This window comes from Triticum urartu, chromosome 6, assembly GCF_003073215.2.
Source record: "Triticum urartu cultivar G1812 chromosome 6, Tu2.1, whole genome shotgun sequence".
NCBI classification, from domain to species: domain Eukaryota; kingdom Viridiplantae; phylum Streptophyta; class Magnoliopsida; order Poales; family Poaceae; genus Triticum; species Triticum urartu.
In genome coordinates, this window is record NC_053027.1 from 74,489,788 (window position 1) to 74,514,923 (window position 25,136).

Here is a 25,136-nt window from a genome sequence, read left to right on the forward strand (position 1 = left end):
GAACACACTTTCAGGAACATGGATGGGAATTAATGTGGTTGTTTCGCCAGTAATGTTCATCTCCATTGCAGCCAGCAAACGTTCACAATTCTTTTTGATTTGCTTATCGCCTTGCATGATTTTCGTCGGCAACTGCATTACGTTTTTGAAATTGAAGAAACTTGTGCATGTGAGAGTTGATAGGAGTGTTCTCAGATTGGTCTGTTATGTGGTTATCTTTGTACTGATACTGATTACTGCAATTAGCAAGAACAGATGAACTGTTAGGTTTACCAGATAGCTGCAACACATCTTATCTTTTCTGTAAGCCAAAATGATGCCTACATTTTTCTCAAGCAAGCACTTCGTCGTTTATACTGAAACGAAATCATGAAAGTATATCAGTAATTTGATTGTACACATCAGTGTGACTGTACATCCATAAGCAACAATGTGATTGATTATATACAGTGAACTTCTCCAAGGAAAACTAATAAGTTGTACTCCTAGAGGAAAACATGAACGGATGAAGCTGCAGGTAGCCCTTCTTTAATATTTATAAATCTCAGGTAGATATTTTGTAAGTAACCAATCACTACTTGTTTGCACAAAAATTCTGTGCGGTCGTAGGGCGCGATCCCAAAACTGAAGCAGATCCCAAATGCATCCCAAATATTCTTTTTAGTGTTTTTTGTGTAGGCAAGGTTTTGCCTCCAGTAGTCGGCAATGGTTTTTAAACAATAGTTTCTTCTAACTCATTTTTTATTTTTTCAAATGCAGGCAAGGCAAGGCCACCTCTTTTTTTTTTCTTTTTTCACGAACACCCGTGTGGAAGTTTTATTAAAAATGGAGGGCTCCACAGATGAACAGACTGGCGAGGTACCCACCGAACATTTTTTTTTCAAAATGACTTTCGGCAGAGGATCGGAGAGAATCACCCTTTTTCTTTGTGTTTTCATGTCCGCTTCTAACAGGGTGCAGCAAGAGTAATACAAGGCCATAGGCGTCCTAGGCAGAAGCCAGTTCAGGAAGGTCGAAACAGAGCATCGCCAGCAAGGCTAGTAAAGTTAAACAAGAGCTTGGACCAATGGCAGAAGGATCTGATAGAAACTTACCATCTGGGAGGCATATTAAAGATCGAAGCAACAACAATGCCCGCAGACCTCAGCAGGTGGGTAATGGCAGATCTACGACCCAGATAGCGAGTTCATCGTTGTCCCAGGCAGGGGCGAGATCCCCGTAACAGCCAAAAGCATCCACCACACCTTGGGTCTTCGCAATTCAGGGGAGGAAGTGTTCTACGGGTGGGATGCAGAAGCAATATCTTTCATAAACAACAGGTTCGGTTTTCAGAATGGGTGCGCCCCCGAGATAACAACTGTCTGCACTATGAGTAGGAAACTTTCCTAAAATGCCAGCCACCAGACCCTTCCGCATAGCGCGCGGGCGCTACGTAGCAGCGTCCATAACTAAATATGTCAGCCATACTAACTTAATTCTTTCAGCATGCAAACATACTAGCTCAACATGCATGCAACCACAAGAAAGTATCACCTCAATATTCATTCATGGAAAAAGACTTTGCGTTGTATTATATATGCTATTTTTATTCAGTAAATATTTTCAAGTATACAATAACTAAATGCAACAAACCGTATGTATTTTCAATATCATTTCTCATGTTATTAATCAAAATATTCATGTTTCATACAATAAAATTTCCTTGAATATTGCAAACAATTCATGTGTCAATGTGCGAGGTATAATCTAATTTCTTGAAACGGTGCACCTACTTTCTGGTAAAAGATTAAAGCAAGTGAGATATATGGGGTATAGATATTTTAGTGGTAGTACATTGTCCATCCTCTTGCTCTGGTGGTTGGCTGCCGGTGCTTCTTCCCGCTTCGTATTCTGTTGCTCCACACTTCGCCGCTGGAGGAAGCACAATATGTAGCATAAACATCGATCTATCATGGTCTCTACCTTTCTCTCAATTCTCTTGTTTGCCTAGTCAGTGATGCTCCCCCTCCCCCCCCCCTTCTCTTTGCTCACCATCAATCATGTTTCCGACACCGTGAGATTGACCCAGTGGAATCATGCATGAGACAACCGTGGATAAGAGCGAGAACCTAGTTCGCTTGAACCATGGCAGACGAGGAGGATCTCTAGGGATCAGTTGGTCATCTTTTTGTTGCTTGATGAAATCTGTTTTGTTGAACTTTCAGCAGCTTATTCAATATAGAGGAAATGGAATTACGCCTACAAGTAGCAAAGGTCATTTATGGTCACCCTGCCCAAATAAATAGATAATAAATTTTGCCATCACATGCTTGAGTAGCTTCTTCTTTTGCTTGATTAAGCCTTGAAAACTTGCAGTAATATGATTGGAGACTTGAAGTGAGTGGCAAGAGATAGCAAATAAATTATAGAATAATGTCAAATCTTGGCATAGCTCATGTGAGGTTTGTGATTAACTGAAACACTTCAAGCATGTATACCTCAAAAATATTAGTATAATGGCAAGGTAGAGACATGTTGACACTTGATGCATGATTCATCATAATATTGCAATGAGTTCAGAACTCACGAGATAAAAGTACATGTGAGTTCACATCTCACATAAGTGATATTTGTAGCTTCCTCTTTGGAGTCGTCTTCTTTGCTAAAGTTGCAGTGGGTATCCTCTCTAGACTAGTTCTGGTTTGTGATGAAATACTTCTTCGAGAAAGAAATCAAGGAGGATGCACATATACATGCTATCAAATTTATATAAGTATTTTGTTTCTCTTTTTTTACACTGTCGAACATGTAACTATTTGTTGTTTACCTTCTAGAGAATACGCCCGAAATGTTGTGTAGTATTTGTTCTCTATCTAGCTTTTGTGGGTTGCTAGATTCACCTATCATAGCTTTTGTATTGCTCTTTATAGGCTTCCTATTGTTGAAATTAAAGAAAACAAGGTTTATTTTTTGGCATGAGGTCATAATTTAAGCTTTGAACGAAAAATGACAATTGCCTTCTCTTGGTTCTAAGTGAGCACTTGTAACTAGCTTGCTTATGACCCTTTGTGCCACATTTCTTGCAAGTCACTAGGCCTCTAATCATTTTCTTCACCTTGCATTTGTGGGAGTAGTGCTACCATTCTTGGAACCTTTCTTCATGTGGCCACCTTCAAGGAAATCCTTTAATCCTCAATTTTCTTTAACTTCTTTCATTTCTTGTCTTAAGTATTGTCACCACAACAAATGGAAGCTCCACCCGCGACCACTATGATTTTTCTATCGCTGGCTCAATCTATCTGCCATAAGAGCCTAGAAATTATCCACAGAGTAGTACTAATGCACAAAACCGTTCAAGGCATTTTTGTAATGTCACAATTGCCAAGGCATATTGACGTTGTTTACCACCGCGCTTTTATTCAAGACAATTACAAGTCTTCTGATTATCTTTGCAATATGCATTTTAAAATTCTTTATATTGTTTGAAACCTCTACACTCCAATCAATAGATTGCACAACTTTCAAGTGCGTAAAACCTCTAGTATTTGCCCTCAACTGAACCATAATACTTGGTAGTATCCGTCTAGATGGTAGTCTTTCTCAAATCCTTCTCCTCTTCCTCCACAAACCCTTGATCATCTCTCTAAGATTGTGAGCTAGTTCAGCAACATGTAAGTCCTCAAAGTCTCTTCTCAAGTTGTAGAATACTCTCCTATATTATTAGTGATGTAGTCACACTTGATGCCCGGAATGAAGACATACCTTATCGATTTGAGAGTGATATTGACTTAATTAGAGTCATACCTCATTTGATTCTCCAATAGTTGTGTCCATAAGTTACGTGAACAGGTCTTTCATATAAGCCATTGTGGTAGAAACGTCCTTCTGAAACCCCAAGACCTCTTTGCAAAATTATTCATAAGGTGAAAAAACATTCCCCTTGTTCAACATTATAAAATATATTCTTCATTGCATTCTATAAGACTTTGCAAGCATTTTAAAGTTGATTCATAAACCAAGTTCGATTGTCTTCGGTATCAGAAGCTATGAACCATAGGCAAGTGGATACATCCAATTGTAGCCATCAATTAGCCTCAGCTACAAAAATCCAACTCTACTTGCAAAGGCTTAGAGAATATGGTGAAGAATGTATTTCCCGATGCTGAATAAAGGGAATGTTTTCCCATATTATGGAGAATTTTGTGAAATGGTTCCATGTGTTTGGAAGGGTATATCTTGTGGCAAGGGCTTATATAGGAGAGGTGTTCACAGAACATATGGAAGCAATTATTTGATAATAAAATGGGGTATGGATTTTGTTAAGTTAGTGCATACTCTCAAGTGGGCGAGGTGTGTCTTCAATCCAGACATTAAGTGTGAGCTCATCTCTAGTAACATAGGAGGGATTTTCAACAACTGGTTCGGAGATATAATGGACTTATTACTGAACTAGCCGACAAGATTAGAGGGATGATCAAGGGTCTGGACAAGGAGAAGGCTTGGAGGAAGACTGCCATTTGGACCGATCCTACTTATGGGGGAAGAGGGAAAATACTAGAGGTTTGGGGCACTTGAAAGTTGTGAAATCTGTTAACTGGAGTGCAGAGATTTGATACAATAGCAAAACTTATTGAAAGGCATATTGTGAAGCTCAATTAGAAGACGTGTAGTTTTGCCTTGAAGGGAAGCACACATACAAGCAATGCCAACATGTCTTGCCTTTGTGTCATCATAAAAGGGAGTAGATCTTGAATAGTTTATGCATATGTGTACTATGCGGGCAGATCCAAGGGATGTTATATGGGAGAGAGATTGCGCCAATGACAGACAAATCACAGTGTCCATGAGTGGAGCTGTCATTTGATGTGGTGCCACCACTTCAAAACAGAAATAAAGGAAGACAAAAAATGGAGGATTCAAAGGATGTGTTAAGGAGGTCACAAGGTGTCAATGATGATAACACTGGTCCCACAAATGCCAAGGGGAATAAAATGATTAGATGCCTAGTGATTTGCAAGAAATTTGGTTAAAAGTATCATAGGCAAGCTAGTTACAAGTGTCCACTTAATTGAACCCAAAAAGGAAAATTGGCGTTCTTTCATTCAAAGCTTGAATTATCACCTCATGACAAAAGTTTATTGTTTAATTCAAGAAAGAGGATGCCTAAAAGGAACAATACATAAGGTATGCAAGGTGAACCGAACACCCCACAAAGGCCAACTAGAGAACAAATACTATGGGATAGTTAAGCCATGCACTAGAAGGCAATCAACGAATAGTTCTACGTTTAGCAATGTAAAAAAACAATTTTCTTATATATAAATGCCATAACATATATGTGCGACTACCTTGCTTTATTGCTAACAGGGGGTATTTATTCACAAACCAGCACAACTACTCCAGAGAGGATACTAGCTGCAGCTCTAGCAAAGAAGATGGCTACAAAGAGGAAGCTACAAATTGGATGAAAAATCTCCATTAAATTTACCATTCAAGCTGTGCATCCACATGGGCTGCTCTTTTAAGAGGGGCTTCTCTTTTAAGAGTTATCTTCCTATAAAAATGCAAAAGTACATCACCTATTGGTATATTTTTTTACCAATATTATTTGGTATCAAGGTTACGTGAAATCCATGAAATCGAATTGGGATAGATGAGACGGCCTCCATGCTCACTATACATATTATAAATTAGAAAGTAGCATCAAAGCCTAAGTATACTAAAACTCCATGATCCACAAAAACCATGGATTGACAATATTTGTGAGACAGCGCCGAGAAACTATATGTGTTTTCGAATGCAGATAAGCATCCAACTGATTTTGCAACATGCTAGAATAAAAACAATTTGAATTGAAGAATTCCACAATACCTCCTTGCTTTCTCCTTCCACAAACATAAGACTTCCAATGCATTGGCATGTACGTCTTGCATGGATATAACACCTGTTGATTTGTTAAATCTGGAAGATCTATTGAACTTCATTCTTGTGCACAATTAAACGCCATGTCTAACAAATGTTGACTTCCACCTGCCAAAACAATGGTTTAAACTGTAGTAGACATACAATCTGTCATATGTACCTCAGTACTCGAGTCTCTACATGAATGTAGAGCTTATTGTGTTGAAACTCTACAGAGATAGACTAGTGTAATTTGATAGAGGCTCTTTGCCCGAATTGCATTTGCTAGCACCAAGATGGTCGTGAACTAAATAAATATGAAAGTGGTTAATTGAAAATACCACACTACTATGGCACCAATTCTTTGAAACCATGGTATCCATATAAAATGGCATTTGGTGCATCTTAGCTAATAATAGTACATGTGTTGAGTCTGTAAAAATAACAAAGAAGTTTTGAAGATGTAATGTAAGGTTTGGTAACCGCAGCCCATATTTACATTTAGAGGGATGTGCAAAACTTGGAAAAGGAAAATGGAAGACACTATTATAGAAGCACAGAGTGTCCATTGCTAACCTCCAACTTTTGGCAGATCCGAATCCGATCACCACTACAATGACTTGTAAGCATTTTCAATTTGAAACCGTACACCAAAATATTTCAGCTAGTACAATGGAGAATTTCCAATTCCTAGTAGATAAATGTGCAGGTTGTAGTATTTTCCACAAAATCATTTGAGAATCTTCTTATGCTCAGGCATAGATTCATAATGCATAATGTGCATATTCTCATCTGACACATAGATCACCTTTTGTGCAGAGCTAAGGCTACTAATATATCATCTCGTTCCGTCGCTGCCGCATCGTATATGAGTTTGACAACATGTCCAGTACTATAGAAGGAATCTGAAATGGACATCAGCGAGAAGAAATATGCCATGCATTATATTGGTTTATGAAAATAGGTGATAGAAGAACCTATTGTCATTTTAGCACGGAAAATACCTCTAGAAACCGAGTCAAGGTTCCTACATATTCTGTTTAGTGCAAATTAACACGGGCTTACTTTTTATATCAAAGTGAGAAAAAAACGCATGGCTCAGTTACTCGGAGTTTGCATTCGTAGAAAAGGCAGACAACTCTTGCAGACCCTGTCTATAATAAATTATGAAAAATACACAACGAAAATACTAAGATGAACGTGGTTCCCCGCGCACCCACGTAAGTACTCCCTCCGTTCCGAATTACTTGTGGCAGATATTGATGTATATAGATGTATTTTAGTTCTAGATACATCCATTTCTGCGACAAGTAATTTGGAACGGAGGGAGTAGTAAATAAAGAAATACTAGAAAAATAAAAAAATTCTGAAATTTTGAGGTATCAAACTTGGTCCACCCCACCATACTCATGGAAGAGATACAAAATTCATGGTAACACACTTACTGCTAGGTCCGTTAGGGAAACAGTAACCGTGTTTTTCCCCTGCCAATAACGTTCTTGTTTTGCAGTTCATCTATCCAACACCACTTTCTTGGCAAGCAAACAATTCACCAAACAGTGCATTGCCTTTCAGAAGGAAATAAGGAGGTAGAGGAGGAACGACTAGACCTGCACCATGCGGGCCATGCGCATCGGTGTATGTCTCGACAAGTTGCTGAACATTACGTTGATTCATACTCATCCGCCTCTGTTGCCTGCCTCATCCACCATAGCGCCGATTACCGCGGCTCCTTCCTTCTCCTCCCCGTCCTCCAATCTATCAAGGAAACGTGCCGGAGCGCTGGACACCGAGAGAAAGAAAGAAGAGGCGGGGGACTGCGGCGACGCGGGTGACGGGGAGAGGCGCCGTGGATGAGCTCGTGAGGTGACGGATAAATGCAGGGGGGACACGGCTGACCGGGAGAGGCGGCCGTGGATGAGGTCATGGGATGATCTGGTGTCCGTGATCCGAGGTCCGAGAGTGGCGTCGAACCCTTGGCTTGGCACCCGTTCAAACGGTGATCGGACGGACCAGCTTTCATGATAGCATGAGTTTATCCAGATTAAACGTGGGTCAAACCTCTTTAAGTTTGACGAGCTTTATAAAAAAATGTTAATGTCTTTCAATGGCTTACTGGTGAACTTTTGTTAGGCTAGCTAAGGGCATTTTCAACGCTAACCCTCAAACCATGCGCATACATCTAGACCGCACGGTCCGGACTATTGTGCTATCCAACGCGGTCATGCATCGGTCCGCAGGACGATTCGAACACACTTTTCCCGCAAACCGAAGACAAATATGATGGCTTTACAGGTGTCCAGACAACAGCCACGCCTGCCTCTGACCATCCTGACCCACCCCAAACATCCTCCCTCGCCCATGTGCGTTTTTGCCCCGCGCCAACTGCCCACATTTATGCCGTAGTAGAATGACTGCTCCACATTGAAGCCGGCTTAGAGTGGACGCGGCCTCTCACTACCTCCGCTACTGAAGCGACGTGCCGACCGAGGGCGCCGCCCCCTGCACGCCCTGCTGGATATGCCTCCTCGCCGCATTCAAATGTCTCTATTAAACCCGTGCGTGTGCCCAGAAAACTACTCCAGCCATACGAACGTTCACAAGCGGGTTGACATTAACCACAACTCGGCAAGCTCCTCCATCAACTGACTATTTAAAGGAGGCCAGATGCCTGGTAAGAATCGCACCATTCGGCCGCTCCTCATCTCCACCTTTCACCATTATCTCCATCCTTTCGATGGCATTCGACGAGCAGGGAGAGCAGTTCTCCGGCATAAAAGCTGATTGGGAGACCCGCCAAGCCCTGTTGGATACGAGCCAGGCAACTCGCTGCTCCACCTCCCTCCCTAGCCCGACGGAGCAAGCTGCCGCTCCAAGCCGGCGCGTGGTTCAGCAACTCACCACTCCAAGCCAACTTGCGGAGGAGTGGCGAGTAGCTCCAAGCAGGCATGCGGGGGAGCACGACGGAACGGGCATCATGGTTACCATGGATGAGGCCAGACGTAGTGCCATCCGCCGTCAACATTGTCGGAATGCGTTGGTCGATGGAGAAAAATGCGGTGATCAACGAGTCAGTGGCCAACGCGTCCACGCCGCCGCCACCGCCATCATTGAGAAGTAGAAAATGGGAGGTTGCCGTCACTTGGGTCCCGGGAAGGCCACTGTCGGCGCGTTGCCAGCGTGCACATGACCTGCCCGGTTCAGCGCAGACCATCATCGATCCTCGCCTCGAATTCACAGAAGCGGAGTAGGCACCCATCCCCTTCGGCTGAAGCACCCCCTCTGCCACTCCGATAGGGGCGCAGCCGGACATAGGGAAGATACACGGGAAGAATATAACTACAGGGCTCCCAACAATCCGATGAGCGGGCTGCCGAACATGGGGATGACAAAGGGATTCGTCATGGCCGGGCGTAGACTAGTGTAGTGTAACCATGTCGCGGGAGTGGAGCTCCGTGTGACAGTACATGCACATAGTATTGCCTTTTTAGTTAAAATGTCTAAAATGTAAACATTTTCATCCAGTTTGTATGAAATCCGCCGTGTTTGCACGAATTTTGTCCTCTTGATTCAAAACGTTATTGGAATGTATGAGAGCAGCGGTGGATGGCCTCCTCCCGCATCCGTGTGCGCGGACTGATACCCCCTGTCCGTAGACGAATGCAGGAGGAAATTTGTGGGTCGTTGTTGGAGATGCCCTAAGCTTTTAATGCTTTACCCTAAAAAACTTTTTAACGCTTCAAAATGTATCAAAAATATGAAATAAATAGTGGAGCATCACTCTAAAAAGCTTTTAACGGTTCCTCTACTTCCTCCAGTAAAAGCATCTACAGCCAGACCTCTCAAACCCGCCTTATACGCCCGGACGGGCCACCCGGTCACTCTCTGGTCACAATTTTTTGACCCAGACGGGCCCCTCGAATGACCCTCAAATGCCCAGCTGACCGGCACCCCCCATATTTTGGGCCAGATATGGGGGCGCCCGGGCATGCCTGCCATGTCGGACCCAACAGCCCGACCCCACCCTAAATTGCACCAAATCCAGCCTGAAGACCAGCTGGGTCCATTTGCTATCTCCTCTCTTCTTCCATCTCCGCGCCGTCCGTCTCGCGCTCCTTCGCCGCGCCCGCTCCGCAGCCTTTCCTAGGCTCTTCACCGCCAACTCCGAAGAGCGCCCCCGTCCTCGCCGTGGAGGATGTCATCGCCGGCCCGGACGCTACCGTGGTACGCGTCCGGCAACTCTCCGGCCCCGCCTTCCGCTTGATGTGTTCGACACATTGTCCGACCGGGACTTTTATGATTTTCTTAGGTAAATGGTGGATTCATATCCTTCATCGGACGAGGAATTGAAGGAAATATGACCTAGAGGCAATAATAAAGTTTTTATTTATATTTCCTTATATCATGATAAATGTTTATTATTCATGCTAGAATTGTACTAAGCGGAAACTTAGTACATGTGTGAATACATAGACAAACAGAGTGTCACTACTATGCCTCTACTTGACTAGCTCGTTAATCAAAGATGGTTAAGTTTCCTAGCCATGGAAAAAAAGTTGTCATTTGATAAACGGGATCACATCATTAGAGAATGATGTGATTGACTTGACCCATCCGTTAGCTTAGCACGATGATCGTTTAGTTTACTGCTATTGCTTTCTCCACAACTTATGCATGTTCCTATGACTATGAGATTATGCAACTCCCGAATACCGGAGGAACACTTAGTGTGCTATCAAATGTCACAACGTAACTGGATGACTATAAAGATGCTCTACAGGTGTCTCTGATGGTGTTTGTTGAGTTGGCATAGATTGAGATTAGGATTTGTCACTCCGTGTATCGGAGAGGTACCTCTGGGCCCTCTTGGTAATGCACATCACTATAAGCCTTGCAAGCAATGTGACTGATGGGTTAGTTATGGGATGTTGCATTACGGAACGAGTAAAGAGACTTGTCGGTAACGAGATCGAACTAGGTATTGAGATACCGACGATCAAATATCGGGCAAGTAACATACCGATGACAAAGGGAACAACGTATGTTATTATGCGGTTTGACCGATAAAGATCTTCGTAGAATATGTAGGAACCAATATGAGCATCCAGGTTCCGCTATTGGTTATTGACCGGAGATGAGTCTCGGTCATGTCTACATAGTTCTCGAACCCGTATGGTCCGCACGCTTAACGTTCGGTGACGATCGGCAGTATGAGTTTATGTGTTTTGATGTACCAAAGGTTGTTCGGAGTCCCGGATGTGATCACGGGCATGACGAGGAGTCTCAAAATGGTCGAGACATAAAGATCGATATATTGGAAGCCTATGTTTGGACATTAGAATGGTTCCGGAGTAGTTCGAGAATATACCGGAGTACCGAGAGGTTATCGCTACCCCTGGGAAGTATATGGGCCTTATTGGGCCATAGTGGGAGAGAGAAGAAGGGATCCTAGGAGGGGGTGCGCCCCCAAGCCCAATCCGAATTGGGTGGGGGCCGGCCCCCCCTTTCCTTTCCTCCTCTCCCCACTTCCTTCCTCCCCTAATCCAACTAGGGAAGGGGGGGGGGCGAATCCTACTCCCAGTGGGAGTAGGACTCCCTTGGGCGCACCATAGAGGGCCGGCCCCTCCCCTTCCTCCACTCCTTTATATACAGGGGAAGGGGGCACCCCATAGACATGCAAGTTGACAATTGTCTTAGCCGTGTGCGGTGCCCCCCTCCACCATAATCCACCTTGGTCATATCGTTGCAATGCTTAGGCGAAGCCCTGTTTCGGTAGCTTCATCATCATCATCATCATCACGCCGTCGTGCTGATGAAACTCTCCCTCGACACTCAGCTGGATCTAGAGTTCGCGGGACGTCTCCGAGCTGAACGTGTGCAGATCACGGAGGTGCCGTACCTTCGGTGCTAGGATCGGTCGGATCGTGAAGATGTTTGACTACATCAACCACTACTAGGAAAAGGGCTATAGATAATATGGACACTAATGGCGCACCAGACATGTGGTCCGCCACTACTATATAGCAGTGGTGCACCACACCCATGGTGCACCACTACTAACATAATTTTTTTTTCCAAAAATACTAATGGCGCACCAGGGCACAATGCGCCATTACTAGTTTTAACTAGTAATGGCGCACCACTCATCCATGCGCCACTAGTATCAATTTTTTTCCAAAAATACTAATGGCGCACCACCAGCTGGTGCGCCATTAGTAACCAGGGTTACTAATGGCGCATTTGTAGGTGGTGCGCCATTAGTAACCTGGGATCAGCTAGATATTTTGGACAGCCACCTACACACTCACTTTCCTCACTTCATTTTCTCCACCTCCTCCTCCAAACTTGTCTCGGCTGCCTCCTCCTCCTCACCTCCAACAACGTGCACATGCACTTTTTATGGCCTAGCTAGATCTATGTATGTTTGTGGTGTTGCATATATGTTTGTGTTTGCAGGTACCGGTATTTGAAATGCGATAGTTGCCAATATTTTGCCGGAATGTTGATTCATTTCCGTTTCGGCGAGAATTTTGGTACTATGCATTCTTTTTGGTCCTATTTTTAGGGAAAGTCATGCCAAATTTTTTCTTGGTTCTAAAATATCGTTTTGCTCTACCCCGCAGGCGACCATGGTCCGCACGATGACCGAAGGCATCGTGAATAGGTTTTTGAGCTCCGCGAAGGCCGAGGTGCTTCAAAAGAACGAGACGGAGATAAGATGTGCATGTCGAAGATGCAAGCTGAAGAGCCTTATTGCGGACTCGGATTCCGGGCAGGTGCGGGACCACCTGCTCTTGCGTGGTTTCATGGATGGCTATCGATGGCAAGGTGATGAAGATGACTATGAAGTCATCCATGGGGGCCGGGCAAGAAATGAGGAAGGGCAGCAAGACAATCACCGCGGCGAGGGCGGGCGAGAAGACGAAGAATCTCCAGGACATGATCACAATGGTGATGCTGTACACAGTCATCATGTAGAAGATGCTGGACACGATGATGAAGAAGATCAAGATGAAGGGAATGGTCATGAAGATGAAGATGCCGGAGCATACGACGATGGAACATCGATGGGCTGGGTGCAGGACCCTCATATTCAAGAGTTGCTTCTCAAGCAGACGGATAACGCAAGAGCTGTCGCCCGAGAGAAAGCCAAGCTGGATCAACTGGAGATAGACACGGTTACTACATTGTATGAAGGATGCAGGCCCGAGGATACTCGCCTGAAAGTAACGCTCATGGCTCTAGAGATGAAGGTGAAACACAAAATGACCGACGCATGCTTTGATGAGAACATGTCATTCTGGCACGAACGTCTTCCCAAGGGGAACAAGTGCCCGACCAGTTTCGAGGAGGCGAAGAAAATCGTGTGTCCTCTAGATTTACCGCACGTGAAATACCATGTGTGCATGAACAATTGCATCATTTTTCGGGACGAGCACGCGAAGTCTACCATATGTCCAGTGTGCGGCGTCACCCGATACAAGAAGAGGAAGACAACTCCTCGAAAAGTGGTGTGGTACTTTCCGATCACTCCTCGTCTGCAGCAGTATTTCGCGGACCCTAAGGTAGGAAAGCTCCTGCGTTGGCACGCGGATAGGGAGGAGAAGAAGTGAGAAGATGACGCAAATGATCCAGAGATAAATAAAAAAGACAAGATGCTGAGTCACCCTAAGGATGGGAGCCAGTGGCAAGCATTGAACTTCGAACATCCAGAATTTGGGAACGATCCAAGGAACATCGTGCTGGGCGCGAGCACCGATGGAGTCAATCCGTTTGGCAGCCAGAGAAGCACACATAGCACCTGGGATGTGTTTGTGTGGATGTACAACCTTCCCCCTGGTTGTGCATGAAGAGGAAGTACATTCACATGAGTATGCTAATTGAAGGGCCGAAACAACCAGGGAACGACATCAATTTGTATCTGGGGCTGCTGAAAGAGGAGCTAGACACGCTGTGGAAAACGCCAGCCAATACGTGGGACGCCGCAGAGAAATAATATTTCCCTGTGAGAGCCGCACTGCTCACGACGGTGCAGGACTATCTCGGTTATGGATATGTTGCGGGGCAGGTGGTCCTCGGATTTTCTGGATGCGTCAGGTGCATGAATGACACAACGTATCGCCAGCTAGATAGAGATCCCGAGTCTTCGAAAACCGTGTTCATGGGACATCGAAGGTGGCTTCGCGACGATGACCTGTGGAGAAAATGCAAGGATCTGTTCGATGGTGAAACCGAACCCCGAAGACGCCCGCGTACGAGGAGCGGCGAGGAAATATATGAGTTGTTGAAAAATTGGAAAGATTGCCCACTGCCGGGAAAGAAGCAAAAGGCGCCAGAGCCGGGAAAGAAGCGAAGGGCGCCAGAGCCGCTGCTAAAGGTATGGAAAACGAGGTCTGCTTTCTGGGACTTGCCGTACTGGAAGATCCACCGTGTGCCTCACAGCCTTGATGTCATGCATATCACGAAGAATGTGTCCGAGAGTTTGCTTGGTACCCTGCTCAACATGCCAGAGAGGACCAAAGATGGGACGAAAGCAAGGGCATACTTGAAATCAATGGGCATCAGGGAGGAGCTTCACGCTAATGATGATGATGATGAGGCGAAGCAGGACACAGAAAGTCGTCGGAAAGGCAAAAAGGCCAAGATGACCGGAAATGACTTCCCTCCCGCGTGCTTCACTCTAAGTCAGGAGGAGACCGATCAGTTTTTCACCTGCCTCATAGGAGTAAAACTTCCTTACGGTTACGCGGGGAAAATAAGCAGATACCTAGACTCAGCGAAGCAGAAGTTCAGCGGGATGAAGTCTCACGACTGTCGCATGCTGATGACATAGATACTTCCAGTTGCAATCTAGCTGCCGCCTTCACCGAGCCTCAGATAGCCGAGGTGCGAAATATTATCAGCCCCAACACATGCAAGAAGGCGGTCTATGAGCAGAACTCGATCCCATTACAGCAGAAGAAGAAGGGACGGAAAAGAAAGAGTAACAAGGGTGCGAGCTAGCCGGCACCGAGTACGATCTGTGCTCAGGACGGTCCACCTTCACCTAAGGATATCTCGAGGAGGGTGCATGTGGCGGGTAGGCCGATGCTACCGACTAATCTGCTCGATGCTGCAACCGGTGCTATGCGGAGTCTGCATGACAGTGTTCTTTCTTTGGAGAAGAGGCGTCTCTCCGAGAATGATGTGGCATACCCGATTTTCGTGGCCAAGGTGCCAGAGGTCAAGGGCTTTGTGGATAACGCCATCGGGGGTACGATCGTCCTGTGGTTTGATGACATCTTCGCTATGTTTAACCTTCATCCGCTGCACTACACCTTTGTTCGGCTATTTTCGCTGAGTATGGAGATGCGGATCATTAGAGACAAGACCCCGGACATCATGATAGTTGACCCCTTCTACATGCGTGCCAAGATCTTGGGCAGCGCTGGGGACCGGCAAGTCGCGAGTTCATACCTCGAAGGCGTCATTCTGGCAAACCCAGATAAGGATAACTTCCTCGTGCCTTACTTTCCCGAGTAAGTCATCCCCTCACCGCCCCGTAACATATGATTTCTTAGATTCCGATCATTCTTTTTTTTCTAACATTCCGTGTTTTGTGCAGTGACACACATTGCACACTCATCCTCTTGAGCCTAAAATATTCCATGGCCACGTATTTCGACTCGGACCGTCAGTCGAAGAAACACTACACAAATATTAAGAAAGTTCTTGATGATGTTCTCCCCGGCTACGCCAGATCTGGAGGCACCTTCACCAGGCCAGTTCGTAGGTACGACAAGCACGTGTTCGCCCACAATACGACGTTCCCCTGCGTCAAGCAGCCGCCTGGCGGTCAGAAGGATGCGTACTACGCCCTCCATCACACGCGGGCGATCGTACGGGACCATAATCACCTTCTGCTACCAAATAATCTCAAAGATTAGGCCTCAAGCTTGTCGGTAATCCATGACGTGGACATTAGACAAGAATTCTTTCGCATCCAGTCGGAGTTTGCGGAAATCATCCATCAAAATGTCCTTCGTACCTCAGGGCAGTTCTACCTCAGATATCAACCGTCCAACAGTGATATAGACACAACGCTACAAATGCAGGCTGACAACGCCCGCGATTTCATGACCATGACGAGAGACGGCGGCTTCATCCATGCCCCGGTCCCTGAGTCGAGTCAAAAGTAGTGATACTATGTGTAGTTCTGAAATATCGATTTGCTCATGTTTGTAAAAACCGTAAATATATATATATATATATATATATATATATATATATATATATTAGATAACGATAATTTCAACGGCGTTGCCAAAACGTTAATTAAAATAATAGAAACAACTACATTTATTATTACAACAAATAGCATTTAGTCATGCAAAACTAATTCTTCTCCAAACCTCCATATATTTTATAGACCCTTGTCTCATTTCTTTCATATAAAGTAAATGCCAACTAATGACCAACCAAGCAAATTACACCTGTCCATAGTACAGCCCACAAGAGACACAAGTGGAGGCATGCATGCAAGACTAACCAAGCATTATGCCAGATGTAACGTGTCTTCAAACCGACATAGCTATTCACCCCACTATAAATAGGAGCCATCCCTTTCACTGGACCATTCTACCTCACACACACATACGCTGGAGTACCCCCACCATTTGCCTTTTCACCTTCTGCCACACTGCTGTCCTTCACTGCGGTGAAGATCTTTGGGTTACATGCGCCACCAGGTACTAATCAAGTACCTTGTTGTGTTAGCCCTTCTTGCTTGATTTCTTATCTATCTCCACCTCGGTTTGAATCAGTCCATGAGCATCTATTCACCTTGATCTCTTTACCTTACTGTAAAAAGAACAAAATGTTTGCGTAAACACCCAAGTTAGTCAAAACTAATTAGATCAATTGCAAAAGCTTGTAAAAGTTTATGTGAATGACATCTGTGGCTTGTGCTAGATATAACATGCCAAGAATCAAATCCTAGGTACTAGTAACTTGCTAAGACATGCATGTATGTATCCAAAAGATCAACCTTCCTGTGTATACTACCTGTCCCAATTATTAATCCCTGCCAATCTGTAGCAAACACTGAGAGATTGATGTTTATAATCTACTCACAAGTAATTATTTTTGGAGTTTCACTGCCACTGTTTACTTCTATATGGTGTTCAAGGATGAGTAGCACTAGTTAGGAACAACATTTAGATCTAATCAGTAGCAATACCATGACCACACCATAGATTAAATCTTGATTAATTTCTTGGCCTTGAGATAAACAAAGAGAAAGAAGGCAATATGGCTGAGTGGGGAATAGTAGGGCCTGGGATAAAATGAACAATATATGCACACCCACGTTCACTGATAGCAGGCACTTGTTGTGAAATTTGGAGCACTTCATGGAGAAGGAATCAGGATTAGTACTTACCAGTAGTAGCAGTAGGATGTGGCTAGTCCACACCGTTAGCAGCAGAGCCATGGCGACCGAGCTGCGCCGGTGAAGCCGCACGCGCCCGACACCCGTGGCTGCACGCCTCGTGCGTGTGGCTGCGCTGGGGGAGGATGTAGGCATGGAGACGTCGTTGCCGCTGCAGCCGGTGGCAAGCCCACCGGACCTGGATCAGGCGGCGCTAGGATTGAGTGGTGGCGACGCTTTTGGCGGCGGCGGATCAAATAAATAGGGGGATATGGTAGAGGGAGACGAGGAAAATCTGTAGGTATCTGCCGTGTCGCCGGAGATGCTCGGACGGGGCAGATCGAGGCGACGACGGCCGTGCTCTGTTCTTGGGGGGGAGAGAGAGGTGAGTGGGCTGGTTCTGTTCGTGGGACAACGAGAAGTTAAGTAGTCTCTCTGGATAGACACGGGCCTTAACCAGCGAAGTACTAATAGTACAGTACTGGGCTACTGTTCTTTTTTACTTATCATTTCATTTACCACTCTCTGGACTGGATGACATACGTGCATGCTACTCTGTTTTGGATGGCTTAATGCATTTTATCTCCCAATAGAACACTAGGACGTATCACCACTTAGTTAATTACATGTGGCCTGCTCAACATGGCTGTGTTGCTGGATGTTAGATTTTTAATTAGGAAAATAAATAATAATATAAACATGTTCCTGAAATAATTATCAGGAGTCGATCTCGGACCCGTAGGAGCCACGTCTGGTGGTTCCGAGTTGATCGAAGCACTATCCGGCAAGTCGTCATCTCCTTGACCATGTCTTGATAAATGTTTTCCGAGCTATGGGTCATTTCTAAAATTTTGCATAAGAATTAAAAATAAATATTTTTCATAAATGAAATGAGATTTGGATCAGGTGGATCCACTGATTTTGCAATTGGACCAGATCAGGTGAAATATTTGTATTAAGTAGTTGTGACCCAGGCAGGGTTATTAGATAAATAAATATTTATTGGGTAGGGGAGCTCATGTTGGTGAAAGCTACCCAGGTAGGGTCGGCTTGGATGGCGGGCTCCTCAACATAGGGTATCACATTAGGACATAACCAACTCGCGCTTACTTCAAAAGTGGCGCAAACCGTACTGACCATAGACCTGGAATGGGACGGGCTGAACCGACTACCCTTGCCAAGTAACTGCCTCTGCATGGGTGAGAAGGTGGCTGTAGCCGGGTAGGTACAGTCACCCTAGGGCGGGACCGCCGGTCAGGGGTCTCGACCCGCGGGCCTTTAGTAAGGCAAGGTGGAAAAGCAGAGGTAGTGTACGGGCTGGTTAAAGGTTCTGGTTCCTTGGTCTAGTCGTGCGCACGGGTAGCGCATGGACGACTTGTACCAAGTGATGCTATGGGCAAAGCAGTACACCTCTGATCAGAGTAAATGTCATATCACTCCCAGCTTCCGGGATTGGAAGTGCGTCGTGTGGGTTTTCCTCTAACACAGGATGTAAGATCCCACGTTGCTCTGTTGCCAGTAGTTTTTATGAATAAAAAAATTTGGTTTTCAACAAAATGGAGTAAGGGAAAATATTTTTACCTACATAGTATTTTGAGATAATGGCTCGGTGGTGGTAGCCGTGGCCGATGAAATTTTTCCTCTTTAAAAACTCATACATCCACTTTTCCCGGTGACTTGCGGAGTATGTATTTTATACGTACTCAGCTGCACTTATGTTGTTTTTCAGAGCAAGAGAGTTATGAGAACTCCGAGGCGATAGAGAATGGTACTTATGATGAGTCTGGTCATCTTAACGACTTTGGTTATTCTGAAGTGGAGTATGACTATGAGGAAGTCGACAATCAAGGCTATGAAGAGTAGATGCCCTCCATAGTTGGTCTAAAAGGCTCGTACTAGAAGCGGGTGATGATCTATCATCATGGCTGCATAGGCTTAGTCGACACTTGAGGTGTCTATGTAATAAAAGCTTGCCTACTCATGGCAGCTGCTCTGTCTCGTACATGACACTGTTCTTCTTAACTGATCCTGGCGCAACTCTGAAGTGACGGCTTCCGTTACGCCTGACTCTGGACGTAACGAGGCGTCACAATGTTGTAAGTAAATTTTAATGAACATGTATGTCTCTTTGGTTTGGACAGCCGTTCAACTTAGATGTAATCGATGCTATTTATTAGTAGGACCATGAATCGTGCTTCTAATTTCTTGCTTTTCTCTTCCGATCCTTTTGTTGCATACTTATATATTGCTTATGTATTGTCCGTGAATTGCTACTAACGTTTTGTTTGGCTAGTGCATAGAGATGCCGTCATATGTCGTGTACAAGGGTAAGGTTCTTGGAGTCTACGACGACTGGGAGGAGTGTCGGAGACAGGTTCCTCGTTTCAGCGGTAATAGTTACAAAGGGTACACCACTAGGGCGGAGGCGGAATCTAGATACGCGCGCTATCTAGCGGGAGAGAGGAGGGAGCGGAGGAGGAACTAGATGAAGACCAATTTCATCGCGATGATGCTCATCGTGATGACCGCAGCTCTCTCTATGTGATGGTAGTTCAGATGATCGATATCAACTTGTAATGTGAAGACAAACTTGCTACTCGCGGTCTCGAGACTTGTAATATTCTATCTTTATTCGGTCTTTTAAATTCGGAGACTAATATGATGAATTGTATTCGGAGACTAATCTTCTATTGTATTCGATGAATCTACTGTTGCTGTGTGGTGCTGTCTATATTATGTCCAGTAATATATTTTGTAACCTGTGCAAATATTAGAAAAGAAAAAAATAATCCCTAATATTCATACTAGTGGCGCACCACTCAGCACTTTAGTGGCGCACTGCAAAAAGCACACTAGTGGCGCATCATCAACTAGTGCACCATTAGTAAGTCAGAGCACATGGGTAAATATGGCCCCTGGGAGGCATACTAATGGCACATCGTGGGATATACTAATGGCGCCCTGTGTAGTGCGCCATTAGTATACCAGATACTAATGGCGCACCTGCGGTGCGCCATTAGTAAAAAATTCTAATGGCATGATGCTAGTGGCGCACCTGTAGTGCGCCATTAGTAGCCAAAACAGGTGCGCCACTAGCAGGCCTTTTCCTAGTAGTGTACCGTGTTGTCATAACGCTTCCACTTACGTTCTATGAGGGTACGTGGACAACACTCTTCCCCTCTCGTTGCTATACATCACCATGATAGATCTTGTGTTTGCGTAAGATTTTTTTGAAATTACTGCGTTCCCCAACAGTGGCATCCGAGCCAGGTCTATGCATAGATGTTATATGCATGAGTAGAACACAAAGGAGTTGTGGGCGTGGGTATATACATATTGCTTGCTGTCACTAGTTGATTCTTGATTCAGCGATATTGTTGGATGAAGCGGCTCAGACCAATATTACGCGTACGCTTACGCGAGACTGGTTCTACCGACGTGCTTCACACACAGGTGGCTGGTGGGTGTCAGTTTCTCCAACTTTAGTTGAATCGGATTCAATGAACAGGGTTCTTTCTGAAGATCAAAAAGCAATCACTATACCGCATTGTGGTTTTTGATGCGTAGGTAAGAACGGTTCTTGCTCTGCCCGTAGCAGCCACGTAAAACTTACAACAACAAAGTAGAGGACGTCTAACTTGTTTTTGCAGGGCATATTTTATGTGATATGGTAAAGACATGATGCTAAATTTTATTGTATGAGATGATCATGTTTTGTAATAGAGTTGTCGGCAACTGGCAGGAGCCATATGGTTGTCGCTTTATTGTATGAAATGCAATCACCGTGTAATTGCTTTACTTTATCACTAAGCGGTAGCGATAGTCGTAAAAACAATAGTTGGCGAGACGACAACGATGCTTCGATGGATATCAGGGTGTCAAGCCGGTGACGATGGTGATCATGACGGTGCTTTGGAGATGGAGATCAAAGGCACAAGATGATGATGGCCATATCATATCACTTATATTGATTGCATGTGATGTTTATCCTTTATGCATCTTATTTTGCTTAGTTCGGCGGTAGCATTATAAGATGATCTCTCACTAAATTTCAAGGTATAAGTGTTCTCCCTGAGTATGCGCCGTTGCTACAGTTCGTCGTGCCGAGACACCACGTGATGATCGGGTGTGATAAGTTCTATGTTCACATACAACGGGTGGAAGCCAGTTTGGCACACGCGGAGTACTCGGGTTAAACTTGACAAGCCTAGTATATGCAGATATGGCCTGGGAACACTTAGACCGAAAGATCGTGCATGAATCATATAGTAGATATGATCAACATAGTGATGTTCACCATTGAAAACTACTCCATCTCACGTGATGATCGGACATTGTTTAATAGATATAGATCAAGTGATTACTTAGATGATTAGAGAGATGTCCATCTAAGTGGGAGTTCTTAATTAATTTGATTAATTAAACTTTAATTTACACTACTAGGAAAAGGGCTATAGATGGAATTGACACTAATGGCGTACCAGACATGTCTGCGCCATTACTATATACTAATGGCGCACCATGTGTTGGTGCGCCATTAGTGTGTAAATACTAATGGCGCACCACATTCACGGTGCGCCATTAGTAATTTTTTTTAAAAAAATTTCATCAAAACTACTAATGGTGCACCGTGGGAGTGGTACGCCATTACTAGTTGAGCTAGTAATGGCGCACAACTCCCACGGTGCGCCATTAGTAAAAAAGGTTTTTTAATTTTTTTTTCAAAACTACTAATGGCGCACCGCGGGAGTGGTGTGCCATTACTAGTTGAACTAGTAATGGCGCACCACCCCCACGGTGCGCCATTAGTAACTTGGCCACCACTTCCACCGAATGCATTCCACCTGGACCGCCTTTTCAGTTTTAAAAAAATAAACAAAAATGATGAAAATGTCAAAAAAATAAAAGAAAATAAGTTTCCCATGTGATATGTGGTCTAGTTGTTGTGAAAATTTACAAATATGAATTTTGACTTTATTTGCGAAATCTCTCGAGAATTTGTAAAATGGGCATAACTTTTGCGTACAAACTCGGATGAAAAAGTTTTTTATATGAAAAATCATCTACTCGAAAAGTTACATCCGAATTTAATGGGGCAACCCCGTTAAACATTTTCAAAATCCTCAAAAACCTAAAAGAAAAAAAGATACAGGGCTTTTAAGATCTGGAGAGGCAAAAAAATTCAAAAAAAAAATCAAACTTACTAATGGTGCACCTACCCATGATGCGCCATTACTATCTTCCCGCCTTCAAAATACAAAATAAGTCAAAAAAATAAAAAAAGTTACTAATGGCGCACCTGCCCATGGTGCGCCATTAGTATCTTCCCGCCTTCAAAATTCAAAATAAATCAAAAAAATAAAAAAAAGTTAGTAATGGCGCACCTGCCCGCGGTGCGCCATTACTATGCCATATATATGGCTGTGCGTGGTCCTCTCCTCCTTCATTTTTCTCCTTCACTCCACCTCTCCTCCACTCCATCTCCTCCTCTCCTCGACTCCATCTTCCCTTCTCTCCTCCACCATACTACCCTCCTCCTCTCCGGCGACCTCCTCCTCCTCCTCTCCGGCGACTTCCTCCTCCTCCTCTCCGGTCACCTCCTCCTCCCTCCTCTCCTCCCCTCCCCTCCCCTCACGGTTTCTCCTCCCTCCTCTCCGGTGAGCTCCTCCTCCCTCCTCTCCGGTGAGCTCCTCCTCCCTCCTCTCCTCCCATCCCCTCATGGTTTCTCCTTCCTCCTCTCCGATGCTCCGGTGAACTCCTCTCCGGCGACCTCCTCCTCCTCCTCCTCCTCCTCTTCGGCGACCTCCTCCTCCTCCTCTCCGGCGAACTCCTCCCCCTCCTCTCTGGCGATGTAGGCGAGCGCCTCTCTGGTGACCTCCTCCTCCTCCTCTCCGGCGAACTCCTCTCCGGCAAAAGAACACGGCAAAAGAACATACAAGATCCAAAAACAGGAACAAAATTTGAAATAATATCGTGCCAAAAAACGAGCAAAAAATGGGCAAAAAAATCACGATCCAGATCCAAATTCAAAATTCAAAAATAGCAATAGCGCACGGTGGGGGTTAGACGGTGCGCCACTACTATTTTCCCGCCTTCAAAATTCAAAAATACTAATGGCGCACCAGTGGCCTATACTAATGGCGCACCGTGGCCTATACTAATGGCGCACCGTGGCCTATACTAATGGCGCACTAGTGGTGCGCCATTAGTATACCAGATACTAATGGCGTGATACTAATGGCGCACCAGTGATGTGCCATTAGTAGGAAAAACTGGTGCGCCATTAGTAGCCCTTTTCCTAGTAGTGTTATCATGAACTTAGTACCTGATAGTATTTTGCATGTCTATGTCATTGTAGATAGATGGCCCGTGCTGTTGTTCCGTTGAATTTTTAATGCGTTCCTGGAGAAAGCTAAGTTGAAAGATGATGGTTGCAATTACACGGACTGGGTCCATAACTTTAGGATTATCCTCATTGCTACATAGAAGAATTACGTCCTGGAAGTACCGCTAGGTGACAAACCCGCTGCAGGAGCAATGCCAGATTTCGTGAACACCTGGCAGAGCAAAGATGATGACTACTCGATAGTTCAGTGTGCCATGCTTTACGACTTAGAACCGGGACTTCAATGACGTTTTGAACGTCATGGAGCATATGAGATGTTCCAGGAGTTGAAGTTAATATTTCAGGCAAATGCCCAGATTGAGAGATATGAAGTCTCCAATAATTTCTACAACTACAAAATGGAGGAGAATAGTTCTGTCAGTGAACATATACTCAGAATGTCTGGGTACCACAACCACTTGACTCAACTGGGAGTTAATCTTCCTGATAGTGTCATTGACAGAGTTCTTCAATCACTTCCACCAAGCTACAAGAGGTTCGTGATGAACTATAATATGCAAGGGATGGATAAGACGATTCCCGAGCTCTTCGCAATGCTAAAGGTCGCGGAGGTAGAAATCAAGAAGGAGCATCAAGTGTTGATGGTCAACAAGACCGTCAGTTTCAAGAAAAAGGGTAAAGGGAAGAAGGGGAACTTCAAGAAGAATAGCAAGCAAGTTGCTACTCAAGTGAAGAAGCCCAAGTCTGGACCTAAGCCTGAGACTGAGTGTTCTACTGCAAAGGGACTGGTCACTGGAAGCGGAACTTCCCCAAGTATTTGGCGGAGAAGAAGGATGGCAAAGTGAAAGGTATATTTGATATACATGTTATTGATGTGTACCTTACTAATGCTCGCAGTAGCGCCTGGGTATTTGATACTGGTTCTATTGCTAATATTTGCAACTTGAAACAGGGGCTATAGATTAAGCGAAGATTGGCTAAGGACGAGGTGACGATGCGTGTGGGAAATGGTTCCAAAGTCGATGTGATCGCCGCCGGCACGCTACCTCTACATCTACATTCGGGATTAGTTTTAGACCTAAAGAATTGTTATTTGGTGCCAGCGTTGAGCATGAACATTATATCTGGATCTTGTTTGATGCAAGACGGTTATTCATTTAAATCAGAGAATAATGGTTGTTCTATTTATATGAATAATATCTTTTATGGTCATGCACCCTTGACGAGTGGTCTGTTTTTACTAAATCTTGATAGTAGTGATACACATATTCATAGTATTGAAGCCAAAAGATATAAGTTTAATAATGATAGTGCAACTTATTTGTGACACTGCCGTTTAGGTCATATTGGTGTAAAGCGCATGAAGAAACTCCATGCTGATGGGCTTTTGGAATCACTTGATGCTTGCGAACCATGCCTCATGGGCAAGATGACTAAGACTCCATTCTCTGGAACAATGGAGCAAGCAACAGACTTGTTGGAAATAATACATACTGATGTATG

General features: G+C 44.6%; 1 long non-coding RNA gene across 1 annotated transcript; it reads right to left on the bottom strand.

Moving 5' to 3' along the window:
• Positions 1-16,190: 16,190 nt before the first annotated feature.
• Positions 16,191-17,811, bottom strand: LOC125513622. Its single transcript, XR_007286056.1, has 2 exons — positions 17,300-17,811; positions 16,191-16,719 (listed from the first exon to the last, which is right to left on the bottom strand). It is a non-coding gene; the product is annotated as an uncharacterized LOC125513622 (long non-coding RNA).
• Positions 17,812-25,136: the final 7,325 nt, after the last annotated feature.